At 37.4% G+C, this 24,059-nt stretch overlaps 1 protein-coding gene across 10 annotated transcripts in view; it reads right to left on the bottom strand.

Annotated features, from left to right (window-relative positions):
* LOC105487675 (corin, serine peptidase) overlaps positions 1 to 24,059 on the bottom strand; it is a 276,725-nt gene that overhangs the window by 137,563 nt on the left and 115,103 nt on the right. The gene's annotated exons all lie outside the window — the stretch shown is intronic.

Here is a 24,059-nt window from a genome sequence, read left to right as displayed (position 1 = left end):
ACATGTTTTCTTCAATTAGAAGTCATCCAACAGGTGGACTTATTTTCAGTGCAAACTCTTAGCCAAGATTAAGCCATATATTTCATACATCTTGTTCAAGATGACTGAGAGCAAACCTCTAAACTTCTTTTTCTCCAGGTCAATATTGGCAGTTCTAAACTAAATAATCACTTTTTTTTTTTTTGGTACTGTGTTGAGATTTATTCAAACTGCCAACCATGAAAAGAAAAATAGAAACATTCCCAGGAAGAAGAGAGGGGTATATGCAGATAACTATTGGTTATCCATCACAAATTATAAGGTTAGTGAATAGTATTTGCTTTTATATACAATCATGTGCTATTTTTATATACATCTACATAGAACTATCCCTACACATCTACTCTTTATATGAGATGAACTCATCCCTTCTTTCGTGGACTGAATGCTATAGGCCTACCTTTAATTTATGCTATTAAGTGCCTGCAAGAGATGATTTTTAAATAAGTAGTTTTGCATACAGAACCAAGATTTGATTCCAACTTTGAATGCTATTAAGTTAAATGTACACAGAAATCCTTTTTTCTCCTTTTAAGATGTGTACACTATGTTTATGACAGTGAAGTCCTAGGTCTTTGAAACACTAACAGGCCCAGATTCAAAGGGGTTCAGATCACAGCTCAGTCAAGTTCCACCTCTACGATCTTGAGCAAATCACTTAATCTCCCTATCAGTTCTGTCATCTACAAAATTGGAAGTGCCTTAGTTCATTCAGGCTGCTAGAATAGAATACCACAGACTGGGTGGCTTAACCAAGAAACATTTATTTTTCACAGTTCCGGAAGGTGGAAGTCCAGGATCAGGGTGCACAGTGGCATTCTTAGTGAGGGCTCTTCCTGGTTTAGTCCTCACATGGCCTTCCTTGATGCATGTACAGAGAGAGAGAGAGAGCACACAAGAGCGACTCTATCTCTTACTCTTCTTCTAGGAGCACGTCTAATCCCATCAAGGGGGCGCCACCCCCGTAACCTCACCTTTTGTTCTTTTTGTTTTTTTATTTTTTGAGACAGATTCTTGCTCTGTCACCCAGGCTGGAGTGCAATGGTATGATCTCAGCTCACTGCAACCTCCACCTCCTGGGTTCAAGTGATTCTCCTGCCTCAGACGCTCGAGCAGCTGGGATTACACGTATGTGCCATCACACCACTTAATTTTTGTATTTTTAGGAGAGATGGGGTTTTGCCATGTTGGCCAGGCTGGTCTCGAACTTCTGACCTCAGGTCATCTGCCTGCCTCGGCCTCCCAAAGTGCTGAAATTACAGGTGTGAGCCACGGCACCCAGCCCATCACCTCAACTAAACCTAATTATCTCCCAAAGTCTCCACCTTCTAATACCATCCTCTTGGGGTTAGGGTTTCAGCATGTAAATCTGTGGGTGGGGGATGCAAATATGCAGTTCATCACAGGAAGAATAACCATAAGCCTCACAGTGCTGCTGGGAAGAGCAAATAAGACCATGTATCTAAAGTGCTTAGCACAGCACTTATACATAATAAATGCTCAGCAAGTTACATACCATTATAACACTGTTATTATTAAACACTATTAGGAAAACACTACTACTTGAATTGCAAAGTCTGGCCATCATTTCTTCAGTTATTTTGTTTTATTCTGTTACTACCTTAACCATATTCACCAGAGTGCAGCATGGCTTAAAATTAATTGATTTTTTTATTCTACAAATCTTTAATCCAAACACCATTTCCATAGACCCCCACCAGCCTCTAACACTTAGCTATTCCATCTTCACAATTTCAGCATTTTTCTGAGCTTAGTATTCATCACACACACTGATGCAATCACTTGTATATGTGTACATGTATTCCCATCACTCACGTTCCATTTTCATCCAATGTTTGCCTGTTTTCACAGATTGATTATCACTAGAGAAGTGGAACCAAGGTAATAGCCAGGTCTGCTTGATCCTACAATGACCATCTTCTAACTGTGGAATGTGTTTCCTTAGAGGTATACAAGGGCTTTCCAACGGTATATTACAGGCAGAGATAGTTTTAAAGGAATCAATTTCCACATCCTTAAATTCCCTCTTTTCTATAATTGCCTATCTGAGGGCACATGCAGGGTAACGTCATTAAGTATTTCCTTTCTTACTGCCCTTTTCACAATGTTCCTTTTTTCCAACTGACAAAAGAAAGGCACTTTATAAACATTTCAAACCTGCTATACATAGACAATTTAAAATATTTTCCATTTTGCTATCCTGCCTCCTCATTCTCCAAATGTTGTCAGAGAAGATATTGTTCCTGAAGGAAAATCTTTGAAGGACAAAGTTAAAAAAGCACAAATAAACCCCGAAAGTAGAGGACCGGAGGCTCATTTCAGGCAACAAACTTATTTTATTCTGTCTGTCCGTCTGTCTACCAAAATACATATCTTAAAATTTGTAGTGAAAAGTGGGATTCTAAGCTTCTAGGTCCAGTTAAAATGGTGTAAAAATGTCCCATCTTACCTCCCGCTGTGATTGTAACGAAAAGTTGTGGACAGAATACACAAAACAAGTGTCTGTGGTATCCAAACAGTAAAGACCAGTAAGTGGACTAAGAAGGGAAATAAAAACTTTAAAAAAGAGTAATAAGGAGGTGAGCTTTCTGGTGTTTTTCCTTTTCTACTGATATTTCCCAATACAGAATGAATGCAACAAAATCATGGAACTGTGCAGCAGGCTTGACCAAGAGAAATTCTCTCCTTGGTCAGAGGAATAAGCAGAAGGGGCCCTGCAAAACCAAAGGAAGGTGAGTCCCCTGAGACATCTCCTCTCCTGACCATCCCTTGGAGGGGGCCCTAGAAGCTGTGCTCATGGAAGCTGTACTCATGCAACAGTGGCAGCAGCAGCCAAAGTTGCCTATTTGCCCCAGAGTTGGCTACAACAGCGCAAAAAGCTAAAACTACAACTTTTTCGACAGAGGACCAGGGCAAAGGGTCCCTGGAAGTCAGAGAGTTTCAGGGAGATCACAGAGAAGAGGGAGCTGGAAATGAAAGATCACACAGAGCTATGTATAAAGTCCTGGGTTTATCTCTTAGGTCTCCATGCATGAAAATGATCTGAAACAGAATACCAAAAGCTTTGAGAAGTAAGCAACAATGTAATCCATGGCCCAAGTATCAGACTGATCCCTGGGAAATACACTCATGGGGAGGATCCAAAGAGCACTACAAAGGCTTTGAAAACTGAACGGACATTGGAAACAAAGCCCTTAGAAGGCATAATGTGACTTGTGACTGGAAATTAACTGGGTCAACTGACTATGAAAAGAAACAAACACACAAACAAAATTAGCATTTTCCAGAGCATTCTAACAGGACCCAGAATATCATAATATTTTCAAAATGCCCAGGATATAAGTTAAAATTAATTAACATACAAAGAAGCAGGGCATTCTCAGCAACCCCTAAGTGAAAAGATAATTAACAGGCACCACCCCTGAAGTGACTTAGATGTTGAAATTATTTGACAAAGACTTACTTTAAAGCAGCTGTAATAACCATACTCCATGAAGTAAGTGTCAACGAATTTGAAGTGAATGAAGGATAGAAGTTCTCAGTAAAGAAACAGCAACTATAAGAAAGAATCAAATGGAAGCTCAGAACTGAAAAATAAAATAGCTAAAATATTTTTAAAAGACACGAAATTGCAGAGTGAAGATGACAAGACAGAGTAAGTGAACCTATAGCTAAATTAATAGATATTATCTAATATGAACAAAAGAGAAAAAAGTTTTCAAAAAAATGAACATAACTTCAGGTACCTGTTGTATATTATCAAAAGGTCCAACATTGATGTCATTAAAAATCTAAGAAGGAAAGGAAGGAGAATGAGATTTGTACAGAAGAAATGTTTGAAAATTTAGTGGCTAAAGTTTTCTAAATCAAATGAAAGATATAAATTTAGACACAAGAATCTAAATCTTTGGAATTTTTTTGGAACCCAAGAATCTCAGCAGAACCCAGATAAGATAACCTAAGAAAAGAAAATCAAAATAATTACTGAGTGGAATGTATTCAGGAATGCAAGGCTAATTTAACAGTCAAAAAGTAATAAATGTAATCTCTACATTAACAAACTAAGGAAAAACTTAGATCATGCCAACTCATACAGAAAAGCATTTGATAAAATTCAACATCTTTCATAATAAAAACTCCTAGGAAATGAGATTTAGTTTATGGGATTACCTGATTAGGTCTACTGAGGATATTCTACCTTTCTTAAAGTCAGCTGTGCCAAATAACATAATCTAATTATAGGAGTGACTACAACATGATATTCAGTTCATCCCCACATTCAGAAGTGAGGGGATTATACAGAGTGAGTGCACCAGGGAACTGGAACCCTGGGAACCATCTTAAAACCATGTTTACCATAACAAGCAATGAACAATGGGAACTCAATGTTTTAAAATCAGTAACTTTTACAATAGTTCTCAAAGTATCTAACAAAATATGTGCAAGACCTATATGAGCAAATTATAAATGCCAACAAAAGAATCAAGAAAGACCTAAATAAATGACAAACCAAGTTCATGGCTTGAAAGACTTAATATTTTTAAGATGCCAAGTCTCCCTAAATTGATCCACAGCTTTAATACAAATCCAATCAAGATCTTCGGAACATTTTTTTTTTATAAACATAGACAAGCTAATTCTAACACTTATATAGAAAGGCAAATAACAACAACTGAAAAATAAATTTTGAGACATAACACAGTGGAAAAACTCATACTAGTAGATGTTAAGACTTAATATCAAGCCATACTAATCAAAACAATGTGGTTTGGTTAAGGAATGGGCACATAAATTAATGAAACAGAATAAACAGTCCAGATATAGACCCACGAGAACAAGGTCAATCAATTTTTGATGGAGGTGCAAAAGCAGTTTAATAGGGGAAATATAGGCCTTTCAACAAATGTGTCTGGAACAAATGGACATCCGTTTGGAAAAGGAAAAAACTACCACTTGACCTACACCTTATACCTTAGGCAAAAAGTAACTCAATGTAGGTCATATAAAATGAAAACTGAAAAAGTCTTGGGAGAAATTATGAAGGAAAATCTTTATGCAATTGAGATAGGCAAATAGTTCTTACATGATACAAAAGTATGTTGCATTAAAAAACTGATAAAAACATTTGTTCTGTGAAAGACACTGTGAGGAGAATGAAAAGACAAGGTACAGAGAGTGGGAAAATATTTCCAAATCATATATTGAACAAAAGACTTGTGCCCAGAATATATAAAGAACTCTCAAAACTCAACAGTAAGAAATCAAACAACCCCCCATTCCCACCATAAAATGAGAAAAAGATATGAACAGACACTTCGTAAAGGAGATATTCTGATGGCAAATAAGCATATTAAAACACTTTCATCATAAGGCAAATGTTACCACAGTGAGATGCTTCTACACACCTATTAGAATGGTCAAAACAAAAACAACAAAAGTCAATCTGACAATACCAAGTACTGGAGAAGATGTGAAGTAACTGGAAGTTGTGTACATTGATATTGATGGGAATGCAAAATGATACAGCCACTCTGGAAAAACAGTGGACAGACACCAATCTAGGTATTCATCTTAGAGAAATTTGCCTATAAAAACTGTAAGTGAATGTTTACAGTAGGAATTTTCACAATTACCAAAAAACTGGAAACAATCAAATTCCTTTCAACGAGCAAATAAACAAGTTGAGGTACACTCATACAATGGAATACTAGTAAGCATTAAAAATAACTAACCACTGATGCATGTAACAACATGGATGAATATTAAAGGTATTATCCTAAATGAAAGGAGCAGGTCTCAAAAGGGAATATACTGTGTGATTCCATGTATGACATTCTATCTAGAAAAGCCAAACCAGAGACGTGGAGAACAGACCAGCAGTTTCCAGAGGTTTGGAGTGTGGTTTTGGCCATAAAGGACAAGATGAAGACGATATATGTAGGGTGATAGAACTGTTCAGTAATCTAATTTTGTGGTGGTTACAAATATCTATGCATGTGTTAAAACAGAACTATAGACACACACACACATACAGTGAATTTCATCGTATGGAAATTTAAACATAAAAACTAAAGTCAGCCTATTTCTTTCAGAAAGTAACTGATTTGATGAATAAGTTTGACATGGAAGACTGGCATTACCAGTTAGATAAATTTTACATAAATTGGATGAACAAAACTGACAGGTTCAATTTTGATAAATATATATTTAAAGCATGTAATAATATAAAAAGCATTTTATAAAAATATTGTATTAGAAAAAATTAATTGAAATTAACCAGTATTTCCATTTTTTATAAATTTTCCTGAATATATAGAGCTAAACAAAGTGCTTCAAAGTAAAAGAGTAATAAACAGATATTTGATAAATCCTGGTAATATTCTCAGAAGTAGAGAACATGAATGGCTTTACTGACTGGGTAACAAATTCATTTGCAAGTAAGGTGCTTTCCAAGTCTGTGCTTCCAAAAATGGAAGGCGAATCCAATCAAGTTGTCATCTAATCATTAAAAATAATTTTAATGATAAATCATTACTATTTGCTTTTTGACAGTACAATGGGAAGCTTCTCAAATAATCGAATGCCATTATTCATAAAACTCTTTCATGCCCATGTGTTTAATCATACGAATAAGTTTTCAAAGCACTACCATCTACAAGAAACTCTGACACAGTCTACACAAACCAGTGTTCAAGGAAAACAAACCTCATCTAATACATCAAGATATGGAATTCTAATATATGTCACATTTAAGGTTAGTAATTATTTATAAGCATTTATAATAAATTGAAAGTACAACTTTTTGATAAATTAATCAGAAAATAAACTGTTGACACTCAGAGTCTTATGACTGAAGGAAAGTTTTTTAAAGTAATAGTTTCCATTTTATGCAGTTTTGTTCTAGAGATGCATGGTAGGGGGATAAAAATAATCTAAGCATTGAAAAGATATTACACTGTAATGAAATTCTGTAGGCAAAACGAAATAGAAATGAGTTCAGAGAGAAAAAGGAGCAAAGTAAAATTTGCTGAATGTTACAAAAGGAGCTTAAAATTTTTTAATGTTTGGTAAATGTCAAGGCACTATGGGATTTAGGTTTCACTAGACACATTTAAAATAGTTATATGTCAATTATTATAATCTTTACATTCTATTATCTGACACTATTTACATTCACAGTTAAAATGTTTTAGATATTAATTTAAAATTGTGCAAGAACTGTGTACTTTGTCAAAATCCTTTGAGGGTATGCAGCAAAAATATCTGGAAGACCACATATCTAAAACACTATGTTGCACTGCCTCCTCAATAAGAACTTAACTTTTTGTTTAAATGTGTGCAGGGTTTCAGACACAAAATAAACATATGGATAGAGCAGGTGAGAACGGAGACTTCAAATTACTTCCCAATTGCTGAGCTCAATGGAATTGCAGTTATGAAGCTCACAATGCTATTTAGCAGAAGAAGTCACAATTTCAAAAGAGATTCACAGATTTTCATGTGATGATTCTAAATCATGCATTGGTTTCAGTGGGTGGCCCAGAGTTTAGAGTTCAAACTCTAGGATATCTGAATTACTAGACAACTGCCACATCACTGTTGCTCAATTTCAAAAGAACTGATTGAGCTTAAAGAATAATGTTCATCTAAAAGACATAGATAGTATCCTTTCCCAGGAATTTTGGGAAACAAATATGGGCCGGGCGCGGTGGCTCAAGCCTGTAATCCCAGCACTTTGGGAGGCCGAGACGGGCGGATCACGAGGTCAGGAGATCGAGACCATCCTGGCGAACACGGTGAAACCCCGTCTCTACTAAAAAAATACAAAAAACTAGCCGGGCGAGGTGGCGGGCGCCTGTAGTCCCAGCTACACAGGAGGCTGAGGCAGGAGAATGGCGTGAACCCGGGAGGCGGAGCTTGCAGTGAGCTGAGATCCGGCCACTGCGCTCCAGCCCCGGTGACAGAGCGAGACTCTGTCTCAAAAAAAAAAAAAAACAAAAAAACAAATATGAAACTTAGAACTAAGCTAATATTTCTGCTATGTGGGGGGAAAAAAAACAGCATTTTTTTTTTTTTCCTTTACCTGGTTCTGTAAAGATCTATTAGCTATGATTAAATTGGCCATGATGGGGCATATAAAGCTGAATACAGAATTAAAATAGATGATGTTTTGAATTGCAAATGAGCAGCATTCTTGTTAATCAGAACTGATTATTGAACAAAATAGGCTCAAGAATGTGCACTTATGATCATATATGTTAAATAATATCAGACTTTTGACTTGTTGCTAAAAATTTCCATATTTTACCGTAATCTGTAAGACCACAATCTGATTGTGATTCTGAAATGTTATTCTGATTTCTGATTCAGAGGCATAATATTGACAAAATGCAGATGGCCTTGGTCTCCAGCCACTGAACAAAATAATATTCTGTACAAAGCCCAAGGATCAGCCTATGATGTTGAGTTTCTGAGCTATCAATCTGTAAGCCAAGCAGGTAGCTTGGCAAGAGAGTAAGAAGAATGAATGCAGATGAGGAAGAAAACCTCTGTATTTCTGTTTTAGGAGCCACTGTGCCACTTCAAGCAAAGCAATGTTTGGCAGAGAACAGAAACCTAATCTCAAATGATTTATAAACAAGAATTACTGAGCCCAAAGAGAACAGGTAGTATTTAGGCTTAACAAGAAATCTATTTTATCTGGCACTGCTTCTTTATCCTGGGTATGTGGCATAGCAAAGTCAAAACAAGCTGTAATTCTCCCAGAAAAACAGTGGAAATCCACAGGATGAGCATTTCTCGTGGTCACAGATCAAAAGATGTTGTTGGGGACTTAAAAGGATTTTTAAAGCTTCAAGCTTCAAGTTACAGCAAAATGAAATGTTAAGTACCAGACAAGTTGATCATGAAGTTTCTTCATAAGAATTTTGGCATATCCTTAGCTCTATCACTACCCAAATAACAACAATAATGACAGCTGTTCCTTACATAGCTTCTCTTCTTCATCTCATTTTTGACTACTCTCCCTAACATGTTCTATGTAACAGCCCTACAGACAGGGGGTGGCAGCTGATTAAAAGAACCCAGGGGAGATATCTGGGGCAAGAACGTTGCAGGCAGATGGAACAGAGTAGCTACAGCCTAGAGAGTAAAAACAAAAACATGAGGAGAAAAGTCAGAGAGGCATTCAGGGCCAGATAATGTAGGGTGGGATGTCTATGTTGCACAACTCCAGGAGGCACAAATGATACAAACAGGAGGCAGAAACACTGGGTAGAAGAGGGCAACAACAAAGCTTTCCCCAACAAAGGCCCCACCCTTAAGCTTGAAGACCCACAGCACTAAGTAAGGACAGGCATTTCTGTTTTCACACCCAAAAAGTTGCCTTTTGGCCCACCACACCCCTCATGCTGCCCCCATACAAACCCAAGACCTTAGAGCGCGCGCGCGCGCGCGCGCGCACACACACACACACACACACACACACACACACACACACAGACACACGAAGCGGCTGAACTTCGGAACCAGCAGACCAGCGAAGACGGAACGACTTGGCAGAGAAAGAGAGAAGAGGGACATTCGGCTGCAGAGGGGAGTTCAGCATAGAAGAGTCTGGCCACTGGGTGCTCCGGCTCCAGGGAAAGACTACCTTCCCACTCCATTCTCCTGCTTCCAGCTCCCCATCCACCTCACTGAGAGCCACCTCCACCACTCAATAAAACCTTGCACTCATCCTTGGAGCTCACATGTGATCTAATTCTTCCATACACTGGGCAAGAACTTGGGGTACAGAAGCTGTCACACTGGTTCCCTGCCCTTAAGATAAGGCAGAGGGTCCATCGAGTTGATTAACACACAAGCCGTCTACAGAAGGCAAATTTAAAAGAGCTTGCAGGCTGGGCACGGCTCACGCCTGTAATCCCAGCCCTTTGGGAGGCCGAGGCGGGCGGATCACGAGGTCAGGAGTTCGAGACCAGCCTGGCCAATATAGTGAAACCCCATCTGTACTAAAAATACAAAAATTAGCCGGGCATGGTGGCACGTGCCTATAGTCCCAGCTACTCGGGAGGCTGAGGCAGGAGAATCGCATGAACCCGGGAAGGCGGAGGTTGCAGTGAGCTGAGATTGTGCCACTGCACTCCAGCCTGGGTGACAGAGTGAGACTCCATCTTAAAAAGAAAAAAAAAAAAAAAAAGAGCTTGCCCACTTGGGCTTTAGGAGCCACAGACACCCACCCTGAGACACTGCTGTGGGGCTGGGGCCCAAAAGGACTCTTGCAGGCCTCTGCACCTGCCTGTCTGCATGCTCCCACTAGGGGTCTGAGCTGCAGGGTGACCACACATGAGACACCCCTGTTGCATGTCCTGAGAGGGGAGTCAGGGAACTCTCCCGTTTTACTATTCACATTGACTTCTATATGACGGGCATTCTCCTGCAGTTGTGCAATGCAGCAATACTGATGAAGGCCTGACAGTTGTAAAGACCAACGGCTTTTATACTGAGTGAGAGGGAAGCCTTAGGAAACTTAGAATAGATGTGAAAGTTTAAAAGATCCCTTTCTCTTCTGTGTGCATAGGGAAGCATCAAGGAAGAGGCACTAATAGCCCAAAGGGGCAGAGGGAGGCAGCAAGGAAGCCAATAATGAGGGTGGAAGGATAATCCAGGCACAAATCCAAGTGAGCTGGGCCCAGTGGTTTGGAGAGAGTGAGCACTGGTTGGATCATGCATATATTTTGACAGTTGAACCACTAAGATTTGCAGACAAATCAGATATGGTATGAAAGAGAAAAAGAAGAGTCAAGGATGACCCCAAGTTTTTAACTAGAACAACTGGAAGAACTACATTGTTATTGACTAAGGTGGGAAAAGCTGGGAGAAGAGAAAGTGCATGGGCAATATCAGATTGGTTTTGTACCTGTTTCGTTTGACATGCATTTTAGAAACTCAAATAGAAACAAATAGAAGGCAAATTTGTGTGTGTGTGTGTGTGTGTGTGTGTGTGTGTGTGTGTGTGTGTGTGTCCATGCTGCAAGCATACATATGCATGCAGGTCCAGAGGTCAGAGGAGGGATGTGGGTTAGGGATCAGCATTTGTACTTGTCAGTGTACCAGTGGTATTTAAAGCCATGAGCCTGAATTAGATCACAAAAGGAGAGAGACCGAAGGCCTGGGGAACTCTAGTGTCTTCAGGTGAGAGAAATGAGGAGAAAACACAAAGGAGATTAGAATAAGTGGCCAAAGAAAGAGGAAAACCCAATTGGAAGTCAGGTGAAGAGTTTATCAGATAGGAAGGAGTGATTAAATGTAGCAAATGCTGGCCGGGTACGGTGGCTCACGCCTGTAATCCCAGTACTTTGGGAGGCTGAGGCAGGCAGATCACAAGGTCAGGAGTTTGAGACCAGCCTGGCCAACATGGTGAAACCCCCCATCTCTACCAATAAAACAAAAATTAGCTGAGTGTGGTGGCACGCACCTGTAGTCTCAGCTACTTGGGAGGTTGAGGCAGGAGAACTGCTTGAACCCGGGAGGTGGAGGTTGCAGTCAGCCAAGATTGTGCCACTACACTCCAGCCTGGGTGACAGAACAAGACTCCAACTCAAAAAAAAAAAAAAAATGTAGCAAATGTTGTTGGAGGTCAAAAACTACTGAGAACTACTATGGGATATAGCCACACAGGTAGAGGCCCTTGGAGATGTGGAGACAAAGGAGTTTTTCTTGAGAGGTGTAAGCAAGGACAGTGGAATGGAGGTTTGAAGCTTAGAGAAGTGGAATAAAATTGGGGATGATAAATAGATTTAAGAATCATCAGTGCATATGTGGCTATAAGCAAATAAGAGATTTCCCAGAGAAAACATATAAGATGTTGAGAAAAGAAGGTTGAAAATAGAATCCTGTGGAATATCAACATTTAAGGGGCCAGTAGAAAAAGGAAGGTGACTAGAGGGTGGCCAGGGCAGTGACAGGCAGATGAGAACAGCAATATGCTAGAAACCAAAGGCAAAGAGTGCTACGAATGAAGAAGAAACCAACAGGCACAAAAGCCTTCCATTGCAGGGGGCAGCCAAGTTTATACCCCCTCCTTCACAATCCCACATCTCTTCTCCTATAGGACATTGTACTTATGGGCTATACCAGATACTGTCAGTTTCAAAGACTAAAGGAAGTGCATATCCCAGCTCCCTCGCCCCTCTAGTAGACTAATTCTAAACCACATGTTGTACACTAGTTCCCAGATTTTCCCATGGGATTGCTCCAGTTGCCCACTATGGTAGATGGTTTAGTAATCTACTCTTTTTTTTTTCTTTTTTTTGAGATGGAGTTTTGCTCCATCTCCCATACTGGAGTGCAGTGGCACAATCTCAGCTCACTGCAACTTCCACCTCCCAGGCTCAAGTGATTCTCCTGCCTCAGCCTCCTGAGAGGCTGGGATTACAGGCACATGCCACCATGCCCAGCTAATTTTTTATATTTTTAGTAGAGATGGGGTTTCACTATGTTGGCCAGGCTGGTCTCGAACTCTTAACCTCAAGTGATCCACCCTCCTTGGTCTCCCAAAGTGCTGGGATTACAAATGTGAGCCACCGCACCTGGCCAGTAATCTACTCTTTATTGGCCTGTTTCCCTTCCCACTCCTGTGACCCCCACCCCACCACTGTCTCAAGTCTCTCCCAAATGTACCATGTGAGCTCAACTCCTTGTCTCAGAGTCTGTGTCTGTGCGTCCCATGTCCATCTCTCCACTGGTCTATGAACTCCTTAAAAATATGCCTGTCTTCGTGCCTTCTCTAGTTCCTGGTAAACTGCCTGGTACATAGAATACACTTACTACATGTCTGTTGAATTGAAGGATTTACATTTGCACAGGGCACGTGGCTTCTCTCAAATAAAGTTATCTCAAATACATTATCCCATTTAGCCCATAACACAATTCTACCACTTAGGTATTATTATTTCTATTGTAAAGCTGCGGCAATAGAGGTTTAAAGGGCTTGAGAGACATGCTCAGCACCTCCCCCATGCTGTTTGCAAAATATCCATGTAAGTACCTCATCTATCTCTAGCAAAATATTGATGTGAGTACCTCAAAGAAATAGTATTAAATTATTTCTTCCAAACAAACCCACAATTCAATAGGAGAAATTCAGACTGTGTGTTTTACCAGGATCCTGAAACTACAATTTTGTTGCTTGTGCACTGAAATGGTTGCTAGCAGCAACCAGAGCTAGACAGAGCAAATAAGGTGCTACAAAAAGGAAGAGGAAAATGAATTAATAAATAACTGAAGTTCTTTCATGGCAGAGAGATCTCCTCAGGCCCAAAGAAATACCATTTAAAATCGACTTTCCATATATGATTACAGACTAGGTAAAGGATTAGTCAGAAAGCTCAGTATGATTGATGGGTCCTGAACTTTAGCCCCCTGAGTTCTCACATCTCAACTATGGAAACGCACAAATGTTTATTTTAAAACCTCTGAACAGTTCCCACAGCATTATCACTTTAGCACACTATTTACTTTACAAGACCTAGCATCAACATAAGACAGAAAGGATAAGACAACTGTGTGTCCTATATGGGAACAAAATGACTTAGGAGTTATGACTGATTTAAAGGATATTAAGAGAAGATGAATCGAATTTACAGAGCTATGCATTGGGAAAAGCAGCTGTTACAAGTTGTGGGTTTTGGCTTGATTCACTCTGGAAAGACATGTGAGAGCTCTTGTGAGAAGGGGGCTGTAGCAGTGGGTATTAAAAAGGATTAATAATCAAATCTCAAGATGGTCCCAGGATGGTGGACTATTTGGGGGAGGATGGAGCCTGGGGGACTGGATTGAAAATAAGCTGGGAATGACCTCCCTGAACCTCCGTTTCTTACTTTATAAAATAAAGATGACAATACCTTGGAGATTTACTCTGGAAACAAATTGAACTAACAGCTATGAAAGCACTTCAGAAAGGAGAATGGGGCACATAATGTAAAGGGCGTGAATTACTATTTCCTTGGGCAAATGATTTCACAAATTGGAAGGAGAAGATTGAGACAAGAGTCAAGTTTTAGTCACCATTCATTTCATCAGCTAAGTAGGAACCTGACACCCAGCGCAAGTCCACAGCCCCGAACATCTCCACCAGAACACTTTCTTCCATCCTCTTTGCTAAGTAGGCGCCTTTCTCTTTTAAAATATTCAGGATTTGTTTATGTAATTGACATCGCTCTATTCCATTGACATTTAGCCTGTGTCCTTTTATACTTTCTGTATCACAGCATGTTTACATGTAGTTATTAATGTTCTTTTAATATTCTGTTTCTTACACGTGGGTATCACAGATTAGGTTTAACACTTCTTCTTAAAGGTAGGAAGTATGCTAAACTATTATTATTATTATTGCTGTTAGAAAGTATTTTGCAAAACATATAGCCTTAGACCACGGTTTCTCAAAAGCAGCACTCCTAACATTTTGGGCCACATAATTTGTTGTTGTGGGAGGCTGTCCTGCATGTGTGTTGTAGGATGTTTGGCAGCATACCTGCATCCACCAATTAGGTGTTAGTAGTAACTCCCCCTATTCTCACACTCATGACAACCAAAAATGTCTACGGACAATGCCAAATGTTCCCAAATAGGGGCTGCAAATGCACCCCTAGTTAACAACCAAGGCATTAGACAGATAGAGATTTAAATTCTGGCCACCATAATTACTTTCACTTTTTCAGAGTACCTGGAACGACACTTAGAAAAGAAAAAGTGCTCAATCAATATTGAATGAAAAATGAAAGAAAAACTACATTAGTTGTATTTATAAAGTGGCTCTATAGCATAATCCCTTACATGATTAAGACTGTATTATATAATGAACACTTTTCTGGTTGGCATACAATATATTCTTACACTTTTTAGTAACTATGTCTGTGTATACAAGAAATTATATTCTTACGCATATACAAAGATTGTAGCTGGCAGTAGCTTTCTCTATAGCACACAAACTATGAATATGTCTAGCATCCTGTTTATCCATAAAGCAAGAGACAGAATACTTATTTTCAATTCTAGGTAAATATTACATCAAACACCAATTATCAGATGCATTTTTGGAGAATTATTTCTACAACCAAGAATTCTGAAAAGATTATCTGACAAGTAGAGGATCTCAGATGAGTGTACTTAGGAAATTTCTGTTCTCTTTAAACATACGTTTTTAAGTATAAATGTTTCATCAATCTTTATAAGATTTTTTCCAAGATTAGAATATTTGCAATATCCTCTGATATTGGTGAGCCAACGTTTCAAGTGGCATTTTAGTTTGCTATTAAAAAATACTAATAATGGGCAGGGCACGGTGGCTCACGCCTATAATCCCAGCACTTTGGGAGGCCGAGGCAGGCGAATCATGAGGTCAGGAGATCAAGACCATCCTGGCTAACACGGCGAAACCTCATCTCTACTGAAAATACAAAAAATTAGCCGGGCGTGGTGGCGGGCACCTGTAGTCCCAGCTACCCCAGAGGCTGAGACAGGAGAATGGCGTGAACACAGGAGGCAGAGCTTGCAGTGAACAGAGATTGCGCCACTGCACTCCAGCCTGGGCGACAGAGAGAGACTCCATCTTGAAAAAAAAAAAAAAGATATTAATAATGTTATTTTGATTTTCAAGAACTGATATGTTTTGAGCAACAGTGTTAAATAACACTGATGATTTTTTGATTTTCAAGTTTTCTCTATGAATTCTTAAATCCTGTATCAAAGGGTTACATTTTCCAAATGACCACTAATGAAGACTAAGCATTCTTACAAAACAGGAGAAAATGTAGTTAAAACAGAAAGACTTAAAGGACTTCTCTTTCAGTCTTACTCATTCAGCCTTCTAATGGCTTTTAGTTACATACTGTCTTTTGGAGGAAATCCTAATTTAGCAGAAGATCTCTACTAAACAATGTGTGAAAAAGAAAACAAACTTCCATTTCTGGCCATGATGTAGTAACTTGCAGCAGATCAATGCCCCCATCAAGTACAACTTGAAAAGCCAGATAAAACACAAGAAACATATGTTTGAAGGCATCTGAGAGCTGATGAGATAATTAAGATGTGAGTGGTCAAGGTCCCAGAGAGAAGATAACTATAGAACAAAGAGTCGACATTCTTTTTTAAAGTTTTATTTTAAGGCCAGGCCTGGTGGCTCACGCCTGTAATCCCAGCACTATTTTAAGTTCAAAAGTACATGTGCAAGTTTGTTATATAGGTAAACTTGTGTCATAGGGTTTTGTTGTACAGATCACTCACTTTTTAAGCCTAGTACCCATTAATTATTTTTCCTGATCCTTTTTCTCCTCCTCCCTTCCACTTTCTGGTAGGCCCCAGTATCAGTTGTTCCCCTCTATGTGTCCATGTGTTCTCATCATTTAGCTCCCACCTATAAGTGAGAACATGCCCTAAGAGTCTACAATCTGTGCATGCCTTTTCCCTTTTGGAACTTGCCAGTTCTTGGCATGGTGCTAACACACGTGACCACTGCAAAGAGAAGATAAGCCAGCAGAACTTTTGGCAATTCCACAAAGGTGAAGAGACAAAAATTAGAGTTTGGTGTTGCTGAAGCAGCCAGATACTAAGGAGCCAGGTAGACAGTGAAAGGGGAAACATAGAGAAGCAGATCTATCACTTTGGGAGGCTTGCCTTGCAAGGCATTTGCCACAGAGGGCAGGAGTCTGAAGAACTAAGCAGAAAGCTTTGGAAAAGTAGAATGGAAATTATAGAAATTATATTGCTCTGAGCAGAAAATAAAATAAAATTTGGAACTACCCAAGGACAAAGGGAATATAGTAAGCCTCCCAGCTTCTCGGTTGAGACTACTGGAGAACCATACTCTCAGAATAGAGAAAAACCAGATGGAGCCTCATAACAATGGGGCAAAATCAGCTTAGTCTCTGATTAAATTAAGGCTATCTGGCACCATATGTGCCTAGTCATATATGTGGCACATATATGTAATCACATATGTGTCTGGCCCATATCACATATATGATCTGGCCATATATGTCCACCCTTCAAGAAGGAATCTATTGCTACATTTGCTGGCCCACTGCCTTTAGTTGTCAGATCCTTCGGGTTTTGCCTCGGCTGTGGAACACTGAAGAGATCTGCCTTACCCAGTGGCACACTCTTCCCAGGAAGGACCACATCCAATGACTGATTGAGGTGGAGACACAGACTCCACTATTTCGGCTCAACATGGGATAACTCTTATAGGCCTAATACATTCCAGAACTCCCCAAAGATTTAGCTGAGGCTTTGGTGGGCCTGGATCATATTTCAACTCCTTCTTCCAAATTCTGCTTTCTCTCCCTCTCTTAACACAAAGGCTGAAGCTTAATAAATACTCCATACACCAAACTCCATCTCAGTTATTGTTTCCAGAAAACTTCACTTTTAGCACTTAGTATCAGGCATGGTCTAAGAAAGCATGTGATAAGATATGGTTATTGATCTAGATAACCTCACAACTACATCAGCTGTGAAAATTAGCAGCCAAGCAGCCACTAGAAGGGGCAGAACATGCTTGGAGCTCGCCACAATGCCCCATTACCAAATAATTGTCATAATTTTTCTTGTCTGTTAGCTCCCTAGAAACTCACCTCAGAGCAAATGTGATTATTTGACCTGAATAAGAGCTTACTCAGTGCAAAGCCTTTTCCCCGGGGTGTTTCTAAAATATATATATATATATATAAATAACCAATTAACACTGCAACTGTCTGAGGTGGGGATATCACTCAGGGCAAACAAGAAGCTAAACATAAAAATTAAAAGAAAAATGTGGGGAATTCCTGTAGGAAAATTTGAAAAGCTCTAATACATTGCTGAGAATCTAAAAGATCCCGTGAATGTGCAGGACTATGCATACACCTAAGAAGGACCCAGAAATGCCCAAATATCTCACCTGTGGCAGACTTGAGACCCTGTACAAGCAGAAGTTAAAGGACAAGGCAGAGCTGTAAACTCTGCTATAGTATTGACTGCTACAGTATTGACTCTGCTATAGTATCGACTCTGCTATGATACAGACTATGTACCCTAACATGCACAGAATCCCTTGGCAAAGACTAGGATATATACCTGTTAAATGCATTTAAGGAAATTCTGTCCAATCATTAGTTGACCACTAGGCTGCTATCTTGGCAAAAGTGTCAGTGGCCAGACATGACAAAGAACAAACTTAACATAATTTGTTCAGGGAATTCATTGAACAAATAAATAACAACAGTTAAAGCAACAAGAAACAGAAACAGCAACAAATGTTGTTGGGAGGAAGAATTCAACTTCCAGAGTTGAATTCTTATTCATATTATTCATATTATTTAAAATGTCCAACTTTCAACAAAAAAATTACAAGATGTCCAAAGAGACTGGAACATATGCCCATATACAGGGAGAAAGAACAGTCAACAAAAACTGTTCCTGAGGAAGCTCAGACATTGAATTTACTGGACAGACTTTTAAATCAGTTATTTCAACACATTCAAAGAACTAAGTAACACATTTCTAGAGAACTAAAGGGAAGTATAAGAGCAATGGCTCAAAAAATACAAAATATTAATAAAGATATACAGATTATTTTTTTTAAAAGTTATGCAGTAAAATACATAATAACTGAAATTAAAAATTTACTAGAAAGACTTAACAGCAGACTTGATTCAGGCAGAAGAGAAAATCCACAAACTTTAAGATAAGTAAACTGAGATGATCTAGTCTAAGGAACAGAGAGAAAAAAACAAAGAAAAATTAAAAGGTCCTTAATGACTTGGAGGATGTACCAACATACTGATAATGGGAGTCCCAGAAAGAGATAAAAGAATGGGTCAGAAAGAATGTTTGAAGATATAATAGCTGAAAACTTCTTAAATTTGGAGAAAAACATTAAACTGCATAACCAAGAAGTACAAAAATTCAAATAAACTCTAAAGGATCTACACTTAGACAGATTGTAATTGATCTATCAAAAATCAGACACAGAAAATTTTGAAAACCCCAGGAGATAAGCAACTCATCAGATAAAATGGAGCTTCAGAAAGGTTAACATCTGACTTCTCATCCAAACTCAGGAGTCCAAAAGGAAGTGGGATAACATATTCAAAGTGCTGAAAATAAAATAAAGGAGTGTCAAAATTTTTTTGTCAAAAATTCTAAATACAGCAAAATATCCTTTCAAAATGAAAGACAAATTAAGATATCCCCAGATAAACAAAAGTGGAGAGAATTTTCTATTAACAGAACCACCCTGTAAGAAGTACTAAAGGAAGTCCTTTGGGATAAAATAAAAGGACAGTATACAGTAACTTGAATCCATATGGAGAAATAAAAAGTATTAGTAGAGGTAATTAAATAGGTAAAAGTAAGACAAAAGAAATGTATTTTTTCTATAAATCTTTTATTATCCTATCTGATTTTTAAAAACAACTGCATAAATCAATAATTTATAATCATAATCAATAAACTTATGTTGAGATTGTATTATAAAAAGATGTAATTTCTATGACAATAATAGTACAAAGAAGGAAGAAGAAACAAAGCTATACAGAGGCAAAGTGTAGATATTGTTGAAATTCAGTTGGGATTCATCTGAACTAGACTGTTATAACTTAAGACATTAATTTTAAGTTCCAGAGCAAGCAATAAGAATAACTAAAAAACATAGCCAAGCAACAAGAAATTTAAAGGCACACCCCAATATTTCTGACACAAAAAAGTCAGTAATGAAGGATCACGAAATACAAAAGTCATAGAGAAAGCAAATTTCAAAATGGCATATGCAAATACTTGCTTATCATGATTACATTAAGTGTAAATGAATTAAACACTACAATCAAAAGGCAGAGATTTGTCTCATAGATAAAAATATATGATTAAATTATATATTGTGTGTAAAAGACATACTTTATATTCAGAGACACAAATAGATTGTAAGTTTAAAAATGGAAAATTTTAGGTGCATATGTGTTACATATATTCTCTATTGTTGGGTGGAGTATACTACAGATGTCTATTAGATCTCATTGGTTTATTGTGCTTTATAAGTCTTATATTTCCCTTTTAATCTTTTGCCTAGCTCTACTCATTATTGACAGTGGAATATTATGGTTGAATTGTCTATTTTTCCTTCAGTTCTGTCAGATTTAAGTATTTCTGGCGCCGTGTTATGTTTTCCTGACGAATTGACCCTTTATCATTAAAAAAAATCCCTCCTCTTTTCTGGTAACAATTTTGTTTTAAAGTCTATTTGATCAAATATTAGTATAGCCATTCCAGCTCTTTTAGCAAAGATTGAATGGTATATTTACATATGTAATCTTTATCAAAATTATAGTTGATTTTTTTCAGAAATTGACAAGTTAATCCTAAAATGTATACAGAAATGCAAGGTACCCAGGATAGCTAAAGTAATCCTTAAAAAGTTAAAGTACACACACTTCGTAATTTCAAAATGTATTGCAAACTGTGGTAATCAAGAAAGATAGATAGATCAATAAAATAGAATTGAAAGTCCAGAAATAAACCCATACATCTATGGCCAATTGTTTTTTAACAAGGGGCACCAAGTCCATTCAGGGGGAAAGAATAGCTCTTCAGCAATACATACTAGGACAACTGAATTTCCATATGCAAATGAAAGAGGTTGAACTCTTACTTCACAACATACAGAAAAGTTAATTTAAAATGGATCAATGACTTAAATATAAGAGCTATATATATTAAAATCTTGAAAGAAAACAAAGGAATAAATAATTAGTCACCTTGTATTAGCCAATTTTAAAAATACATACACTAGAAGCATATGCAACAAAAGACAAGACAGATAAAGTGGACTTCCTCAAAGTCAAAAACTGTTGTTAAAATGAAAACAGCTCCTGAAGAATGTAGGAAGATATTTGAAGATTATATATCTTAAAAGGCACACTTGTATCCAGAATATATGAAGAACTCTGGCAATTCAACAATTTAAAGAGGCAACCTAATTTTAAAATGAGCAAAGTATTTGAATAGATATTTCTCAATATAAGACATAAAAATGGTTAACACTAACAAGCACATGACATGTTGCTCAACATAATTAGTCATTAGCAAACTGGAAATCAAAACGACAATGGGATGCCACTTCACATCAACTAGGACAGCTATAAACAAAAAAGACAGGTGTGGTGAAAATGTGGAAACACTGGAGCCCCCATACATTGTTTGTAGGAATGGCATTTCCTCAAAATGTTAAACGTAGAGTTAATACTAGTCACAGCAATTCTACTCCTAGGTATATAGCCAAGAGAATTAAAACTGTAAGTTCACACAAAAACACAAAATCTTATACACAAATATTACACAGATAGCATTATTCATAAGAGTCCAAAAGTGAAAACTGTCCAAATATTCCTCAATTAATGTATGGATTTTTAATGTGGTATATTCCTACAATGGAGTATCAATTGACAATAAAAATGAATGAGGTACTAATACTACATGCTTCAGCATATATGAACCCTGAAAATATTTTGCTATGTGAAAGAAGTCAGTCACAAGAGTTCCATACTGTATGATTTCATTCATATTAAATGTCCAAAATAGTCATATTTATAGAAACAAAGTTAATCAGTGTTTACCAGGGGCTGAGGAGAGGGATGGCAACTTACTGCTAATGTGTGTAGGTTTCTTTCTAGGGTGATGAAACACTCTGAAATTATTATAGATGATTACGATGGTTGTACAATTCTGTATGTATACTAAACCACTTAATTATATACTTCAAACAGATGAATTTTATAGTATGTGAATGATCTCAATAAAGCTGGCATTTCTAAAAGGTAACTAGCATAATATGAAAAACAATACATCATCTTAATAGATATAGAAAAAAATAATAAAATTCAAACCCCATTTAGGATTTTTTAAAAAGTGTTAGCAAACTACAAATAGAAAGAGCTTCCTTAATCTGACCAAGAGTATCCTAAAATCCCTTCACCAAACATCATAATTAAAGGTGAAATATTGAAAACCTTCTCTCTGACATAGAAGAAACAGAAAGCACAATGACTGAAAAGAAGGAAATAAATTGTCATTATTTTAGATGACATGATTGTGTACTTAGAAAATTCAAATGGATTTACAGACAAACTATAAAAATTGTTGAGTGATATATCAAATTTCTTGGATACATAAAAACAGAAAATAAAGGAAAATTTTTAAAAACATATAATTTACAATAACATCAAAAACACCAGAGACCACAAATAAATCTAAGGGAAGATGTGCAAGATCTCTATGGTTAAACCTGTAACACGTAATTGAGAGAAATTTTAAAATGCCTCACTGAAAATACTTACTTAAATATTACCATAGTATATCATTGTTATGGTTGGAAAACTCACTGTTGTAAAGAAATTTTCCTGAATTTGATCTATAAATTTAATGCAGTCCCAATTTAAAAACAAAACAAAAACAAAAACAGCATTTGTGGAAATTACACGGTGATTTTAAAATTTATATTAAATGCAAAGGGCCAAAAACAGTCAATCTTTAAGAAGAACAAAGATAGAGGACATATAATATTCAATATAAAGATGCTATAAAACTATAGTAATCCAGATAGTGTGGTATTGTCTTAATTCTATTCTGTCAATTAGAGGGTTCAAAAATAGATATACATGTAATTACTCACTTGATTGATAGCAGCAGTGATATTACAGAGCAGAGGGAAAAATTGTCTGCTAAATAATTAAATGGCAGTGGGTCAATTGAATATACACATAGAAAAAAATTAATTCCTATCTTTCACCTTTCACCATGCACAAAAATTAATTCCAGAATTATAGTAGATGTAAAACTGAATGCCAAAACAATAAAGATTCTGGTAGAAACATAGGAGAAAAACTTCTATGTTTGGGGGTAAGCAAGCATTTCTTAAGACACAGGAACAAAAGACACAAAAGAAAAGATTGATAATATGGACCCATTAAAATTAAGACCTTCTATTCCATCATAGATGCTAATAAGAGTAGAAAGGCAAGCCATAGGGCATGAGATCTTTGCTATACATATATCCAACAGATGACTTGCATCCAGAATTCATACAAAACTATAAATTTAGCACAAAAATACAGACCATCAAAAAGCAGGCAAAATATTTGGACAGGTATTTCACAATATTCCCATCAAAATTGTTAAAATGAAAAAGACTGACAATGCTAAGAATTGGGAAGGATTTGGAGCAACTACAACTTTCGTAAGGAGCTAGTAAGAGCATAAATTCGTACAACTACTTTAGAAAACTTTTTTGTTGAATAAATATAACCATATTCAATTAAAGACATGCACAAGATGCTGGGAATGGTGGCTCATGCCTGTAATCCCAACACTTTGGGAGGCTGAGGTGGGTGGATCACGAGGTAAGGAGTTCAAGACCAGCCTGGCCAACATGGCAAAACCGTGCCTCTACTAAAAATACAAAAAGTACCCAGACGTGATGCCATGTGCCTATAATCCCAGCTACTTGGGAGGCTGAGGCAGGAGAACTGCTTGAACCCAAAAGGCAGAAGTTGCAGTGAGTTGAGATCATGCCACTGTACTCCAGCCTAGGTGGCAGAGCAAGTCTCTGTCTCCAGAAAAAAAAACAAAAAGACACACACAGGAATTGTAATAGCATCACTGTAATAGCTGAAAATTGGATACCACTCAAATGTCCATCAACAGTGGAATGGAAAAATATATTTTGTTTCAATCGTATATTAGAATGTTATATAACAATGAGAATGAATGAACCACAATATGAAGATGTAATTAATTTCTTGAACATAATGCTGAGCAAATGAAGACAGGTTTTAAAAAGTTACATATTGTATGATTTGCATTTATATGAAGTTCAGAAGTAAGCAAATCTAAGGTGATAGAAGTAAGGATAGAGGTTTCTTTTGGAAGAGTGAGATATGACAGGCAGGGGGCTTGAAGGTATTTCTGGG

Source organism: Macaca nemestrina, chromosome 3 (genome assembly GCF_043159975.1).
Source record: "Macaca nemestrina isolate mMacNem1 chromosome 3, mMacNem.hap1, whole genome shotgun sequence".
NCBI lineage: Eukaryota > Metazoa > Chordata > Mammalia > Primates > Cercopithecidae > Macaca > Macaca nemestrina.
The sequence above is the reverse complement of the archived record's forward strand: the minus strand, read 5'-3'. Positions and strand labels throughout refer to the sequence as shown.